At 33.6% G+C, this 5,722-nt stretch overlaps 2 long non-coding RNA genes across 2 annotated transcripts; one reads left to right on the top strand and one right to left on the bottom strand.

Annotated features, from left to right (window-relative positions):
• The first annotated feature begins 6 nt into the window (after positions 1–6).
• On the top strand, positions 7–543 carry LOC125502760. The gene is made up of 2 exons (XR_007280516.1): positions 7–451; positions 505–543. It is a non-coding gene; the product is annotated as an uncharacterized LOC125502760 (long non-coding RNA).
• Positions 544–1,426: 883 nt separating this feature from the next.
• Positions 1,427–2,852, bottom strand: LOC125502753. Its single transcript, XR_007280509.1, has 2 exons — positions 2,368–2,852; positions 1,427–2,058 (listed from the first exon to the last, which is right to left on the bottom strand). It is a non-coding gene; the product is annotated as an uncharacterized LOC125502753 (long non-coding RNA).
• Positions 2,853–5,722: the final 2,870 nt, after the last annotated feature.

Here is a 5,722-nt window from a genome sequence, read left to right as displayed (position 1 = left end):
CTGATACTCATCTGGCTTCTTCGATTGAGGAGTGGGTACAGCTTGGCAGTTGTTACCTTAACCTTGTCGATGGCTGTTTTTATGTGCTTCTTCCAGGTCAGCTGCATACTGATTGGAGTTTTCATTAGTTACAGATATCTTGATTACATTTTTTGCGTCCGAAGCGATACAAAGCTTGCATTTAAAGTGCATCAGCTTTATGTATAGTTTACGTTTAACTGATCAAAGTTAAAAAGCTTGGTTGATGAAGAAGGTTCTGGTAATCTCAAAAAATGGTTGGGGTTTCTTCTTCTGGTGCTATTGGCGTCCCTGGCAACGCAACAGGTAGCCCAGAAGTAGGGTTAAGTTTTTGTTGTGTTTGTAAACTGATTTTTAATAATACAGTGCTCTAAGCTGTTTATACTCATCTCTTGTTGTGTCACACTTTGTGATCTGTTTGGAGATGGATGAGGTAAATATCTTGGCATGTCCACAAAGCATTTGTTATTGTTTATATTTAAATAGTGCGGCAATTTAGGCAAGAAACAATGCGGGTTACAGTAATTGCTGTTTGATTTAGCCATTGTTTGCAAGGAAAATGGGGCCCAATTTGAGTGCACCCTGCTGATGAAGATGATTTTTTTATGACAAAACGCACTTTATTACCGTGCATAAATGTCCATTTTGGCAAGTAAATGTTAAGATCGAAAATTGCGCTGATCGGTTTCAAAGGTAATTTTTCAGGATATCCAACTAAACCTTGCCACAAATCTAGGTTGTTTTGTGGTTTATCGGGCTTGGGAAAATGCGGGTTTTTCAGCTCTTTTGTCATTGAATTTTTCATTTTGTCACCACTTTTTCCTAATACAATACCATTTCAAAATAATGCTTAATAACAAAGTTGAAATTCGATCTTCAACTGTTCTTATAATTTTCAATATTTTTCTCGTACAACCCAAGGGAGCCTCTATCACCCCTTGAAAGGAATGACGCCAATTTTGAATCACCCTGTATAGACAAGGTGTATTCAACTGGTAAAATGCATTTTTTTAATTTCGCTTTTAATTTGCAATTTGATTTTCTATTGGCCGTCAATATGCCTCGATCTCTGTTCTGTGTTATTAAATAATATCACGAAACGGAGTGTTCTTGTGAAAAGTAGCGAAAAACCGCATTTTCACATGAAACACCACTAAGAAAAGTCGTTGGTAAAGAGATTGTCTATTAGGTAAACTTCGAAATATTGTTAACTTCGAACGCGAGCGCCTGATAAAATAAGAAAATTCTCCAAATCTATGGTTTTATCCTGAAGATAGTCCGTTTGAGGTGGAAATTGTTCCAAATCTTGGCTTCCAAATGGGCCCCAATAATTGGGAACTTGTACAAAAAATTAAATTAGAAAAATATTACTAGCAAATGTACCTTAATACTAATAAAAACACCACAGTTTACCAAAAAACTCATTTTTTATTTCTATGTAATTAATATAAGCAATAAAAAACTATATAATTCAAATCACACTTGTAACGCGTCGTCATTGGCTGGGACCAGTTGTGACGTCAACTAGCTATTTGGTCGCGGCGGCTGCAATGCAGAGCATGTAAACATGTAATCTCAGTCTTGATATTGTCGTTAAAACGTTTCTATAGTGTATCAGGAGAAAAGTAAAATCTTTCAAAATGACTGACCCAGGTTTTGTAAAAAAGGATAATCTGTCATTTTACCACTGATGGATATGTTAATGGTGGCATCTTACATTAAAAACACCGAAAGTTTTACTCCTGCTGAAGTTAGAAGAAGCTGAAGAAGCGGTGTTAAAGCTAACAGGTAGATTTCCGGACAAAATAGTCAATAGTTTTAGTTATATAAATCGATAAAATGTTAGATTGCAGTTTTAATGGCTATAATTTTCAAAATTCAAACAGTACCTATTGATCAAAATGTAAGTGATTTAATAAAAAATAAGAACATATTGTTTTCATGCTAGTAAAAACTAAAACACATCAGTAAAAGTGATTTGGCATTTGTCAGACCTCCCATTAACTTGAATTTAACATAGTTATCCATATCTTCTTCCTGCTGGAATAAATAAATAATATTAAAGCTATATAAAAATATGTGTTAATGTTCATATTGCGTGACAAAAATATTAGATATTTAACGTAAATACACGACGATAAAACGAGATTTTTCCTTCTCAGATACTTATTGTTTCTTTTTTATCGTCTACTATAGCAAATAACTATGTTTGAGGTTATTATTTACTATTACTATAATGCAGCCGAGAAACAAAGTAAATATCTTAATAAAAATTCTTATCCGAAATCTAAATTCAAAATGTATATCTGCTATACGATAGACAAAATTAAATCTGTTTTTTATACTTACATTAAAATGATCTTCACATACATAGACAGTAGTCTTCTCAGAAATATCCTTGTGAGCTCTTCTGCATGCCTTTCACCACTTTAAACGCCAGCTTTTATCTCATGGTACACGAATAAATAGCTTATCTGGCGTTTTAAAAGTTGTACTAGGACACATTGACACGATACAGCATTTGTAATATTGTTTTTGTGTTGCTTCTATTATTAATAAAGCACAGCACGAATTCTGAACAGTCAAACATCCAGGCAATTCAACGACAAGCCGTATTCCCATATAAAATGTCGCTTTCATCGAAGAACTCTTCAATCGTAATCCTCCAGAGAAAATTTTTTTTTTTGATAAATTATTGAGAGTTTTCAATTATATCTAGACAGCAAGGATTACTCTCTATCTATATCTATATCTATATTTTATCGTTGACGCTGAGACAATAAGATGACGTCTACTGATTATATTATCGGAGGTAATTGCACAAGTGCTTCAAAATTATCTGTTTATTTTGATGCACGAGTATAATTTTGATGAATATATCCTGAGTAAACAAAGTAAATGTGGATTCATTTTATTTCTTTATATTTTATTACCCTTTAAATTTTGTTACTTATGTTTATTAAATTTAATTTGAATATCTTAGGTATGTCAGGAAGACATTTGATGTCTAATTCAACATGAAAAGACACCCGTCAAATATTTTTTGTAAACAATGCAATTATCGTTGAGTGATAATTGCACACTTCAAACAGACAGATTATCATACGAAGGAAATATTCATAACAATACTTGTTTTTTTTTTAATTATCGAATTACCGCTTATTAATACCTTTCTTGCTCTGTAGTATTAGTATAGATGAGCGGTACCACCCCATCTTCTAATTGAATAACGCGTAAACTACTGGACTTATGTATAAGTACTATACTATGTTTGGATACATTTTATATATATGTACTTATATATAATGAAATGATTCATCACCCCTTAAAAGGAACCCTGTAGATATGAAACACATTATTCTGATCAACATTAACAGGACATCATTGTAATGCATACCGTACTACTGCTTAGCATCTTGCTCCCTTACAAAATACACGAAAACCTACTGAATAACTCACACTGATGAATCAATGATGATTGTTCTAATATTATTATTATTATCTGCACAAATAAGTGTATTTTTCAAGATTAAGTTTTTTAATAAATTTTATTGGTGCAATTAATACTACTATGCAATAGGACTCGGCAACCCTGTCTAGTGTGTATAGATTTAAGGTTAAGTTGTTAAAAGATCACTGAAGTACACGCGTGCAATGTTTAACAAGAAGCAATTGTTTTATTCAAGAAAAATATATCAATTCCCACAATACTCAACAAATTCAATTATATTGAGATCAGCAATTATTTTAGTAATTTCAATAGCACCATTAATATCGTTTTCTAACCTCTAAAGACATTGAAGCAAAAATCCACGAAAACGTAGAAGTTTAAAATAACGGCTCCCTGTGACACGATCGAAAATATCTGATGAGTCGTAAGAACTGTTTCAAATGGGCGACTTGAGAGCTATCGCCTTCCCCAGTTGGACAAAAATCTCCAAAATTTGATGAATAGTCGAATATTTTATTATTAGATTAGATTAGGATTTTTTTATTGAGCTGTCTATCCACAATTAAGCTTGATGAGAAATTCCTAACCTTTAAAAAGTGAAAACTCTTTTCCTTAGAAATTCTCAACTCTTACAAAGTAAAAATATCAAACTTTAAGAGAAAAYCGACCTTGATCAGCGTACTCTTTGAAATTAGGGCCAGATAGTCCTGCCTGCCCTGGATTTAACTTTATCAGAAAGTCCTCCTAAYMTCTGAAAAGATAGAAGCAAAATTTAAGAAACGCCCAACGTGTTGACTATCGCAACATTCGTAAGGTGTATATTCGGAAACTGTMTTTTAATAAAAATATTAAACTGGTGGCCTTTTCGGCATTTCCAATTTTATGGGAAACCTTGATTGGTAATATACGGCCAATATAATCAATTCTGCCCAAGTTTGTACGGCAACTTAGCGGGTCAAACTTTCATCAGGTTGTTTGGGTTAAATAAATGCAATAAAACTCAATATAGATCAGTATCTTTTATTCTCTAACAATAACTGTTCATGGCTTTTTAGAGGCTCATCACCATCCAAACTGCCGTAAACCGATATAAGCGGCTTTTGAAAAAAATTGACTCTTACCATACAATAAAATAATCCCAATAGGTTCACGGCAGAGCCATTTACCAATTCCTTCACGTGTTTCGTTACAAACTCATTTTGATTTATTCGTTTCCACAGTGTCTATTTGCTTTATTTAATGTCCGAAACCTAACAGGACAACCAAGAGTAAAAACCCTAGTTCTAACTGAAGAATGCCTAGATCAACTCGTTAAATCGCTATTTTGAGGGTGCTAAATTCCCTTTTACATATTTATTTGGTTTTCTTTTAAGTGCAAAGCTTTACAATTTATGGGAGAGCATGTTCAACTACTTGCCATCTAAAATGATGGGATGCGACTGGACGGTCACCTTTGATCGGGCAGATGTTCGTTACTTGGTCATTGTTGCAATTCCTCAAAGGTCTACACTTACGAAGGTGCCACCAGTCCAGTCGATCCACTCTAGGAAATGAGTCGTTTTTTTTTCTTGAGATTTAGACAAAATATTCAGTTTTTTTTTTGGTTTTGATGTAGCGCGTAGTTGCGAAAGTTGCACGATCGAGGGACTTTCTAGTGAAGGGCATAGTTAAAATAGCTGAAACCAGACACAATTTCATGGTTCAGTGGTTTGATTTCGCAGCAACTAGGGGCTATTGTWCAATATTCCTATTGTCGGCTGATTTTGCAGTTTGTTTACTCAAAACTGCAATTTCAAATAGTTTTCTATTAAATGCGGTMTGATTTGTAAATGCWACASAATTTCGTGAGGAATTCGAAKAACACTTTGGTTATCATCAACTATGAAATTCGCCRTCYGAGAMTATACTGRGTGATTTAGTTTTTAAATGGAACTGGAAGTCAAAGAGGCGATAYAACTCGCWGAACTATTCTAAATTAGAGAGTWWATTGAAATGTGTCCGCAAACATTCCGTCTACAACTCTTCTAACGTTTGCAGTTTTTGAGATTTTTGCCTCAAATTTCGGAAAGTTACARAAATTATGTTGCAAAAAATGCAAGAGACAAGAAAGTGTGTAAATTGGGATCAAGGGATCGAGAACAAGAAMGAAWCAAATRGTTAGATTTCAGGGGCGCGCCACAAACAAGTTTGTGATGCTTAAAGTGGTCGTAATCCCGAGAAAAATATCACGCTGTATATTATTTCAACAATTGG

This window comes from Dendroctonus ponderosae, unplaced genomic scaffold (genome assembly GCF_020466585.1).
Source record: "Dendroctonus ponderosae isolate FM_Combo_2020 unplaced genomic scaffold, Dpon_F_20191213v2 Dpon_F_20191213_10, whole genome shotgun sequence".
NCBI classification, from domain to species: domain Eukaryota; kingdom Metazoa; phylum Arthropoda; class Insecta; order Coleoptera; family Curculionidae; genus Dendroctonus; species Dendroctonus ponderosae.
Note: the sequence above shows the minus strand (reverse complement) of the source record. Positions and strands in the feature narration are given on the sequence as shown.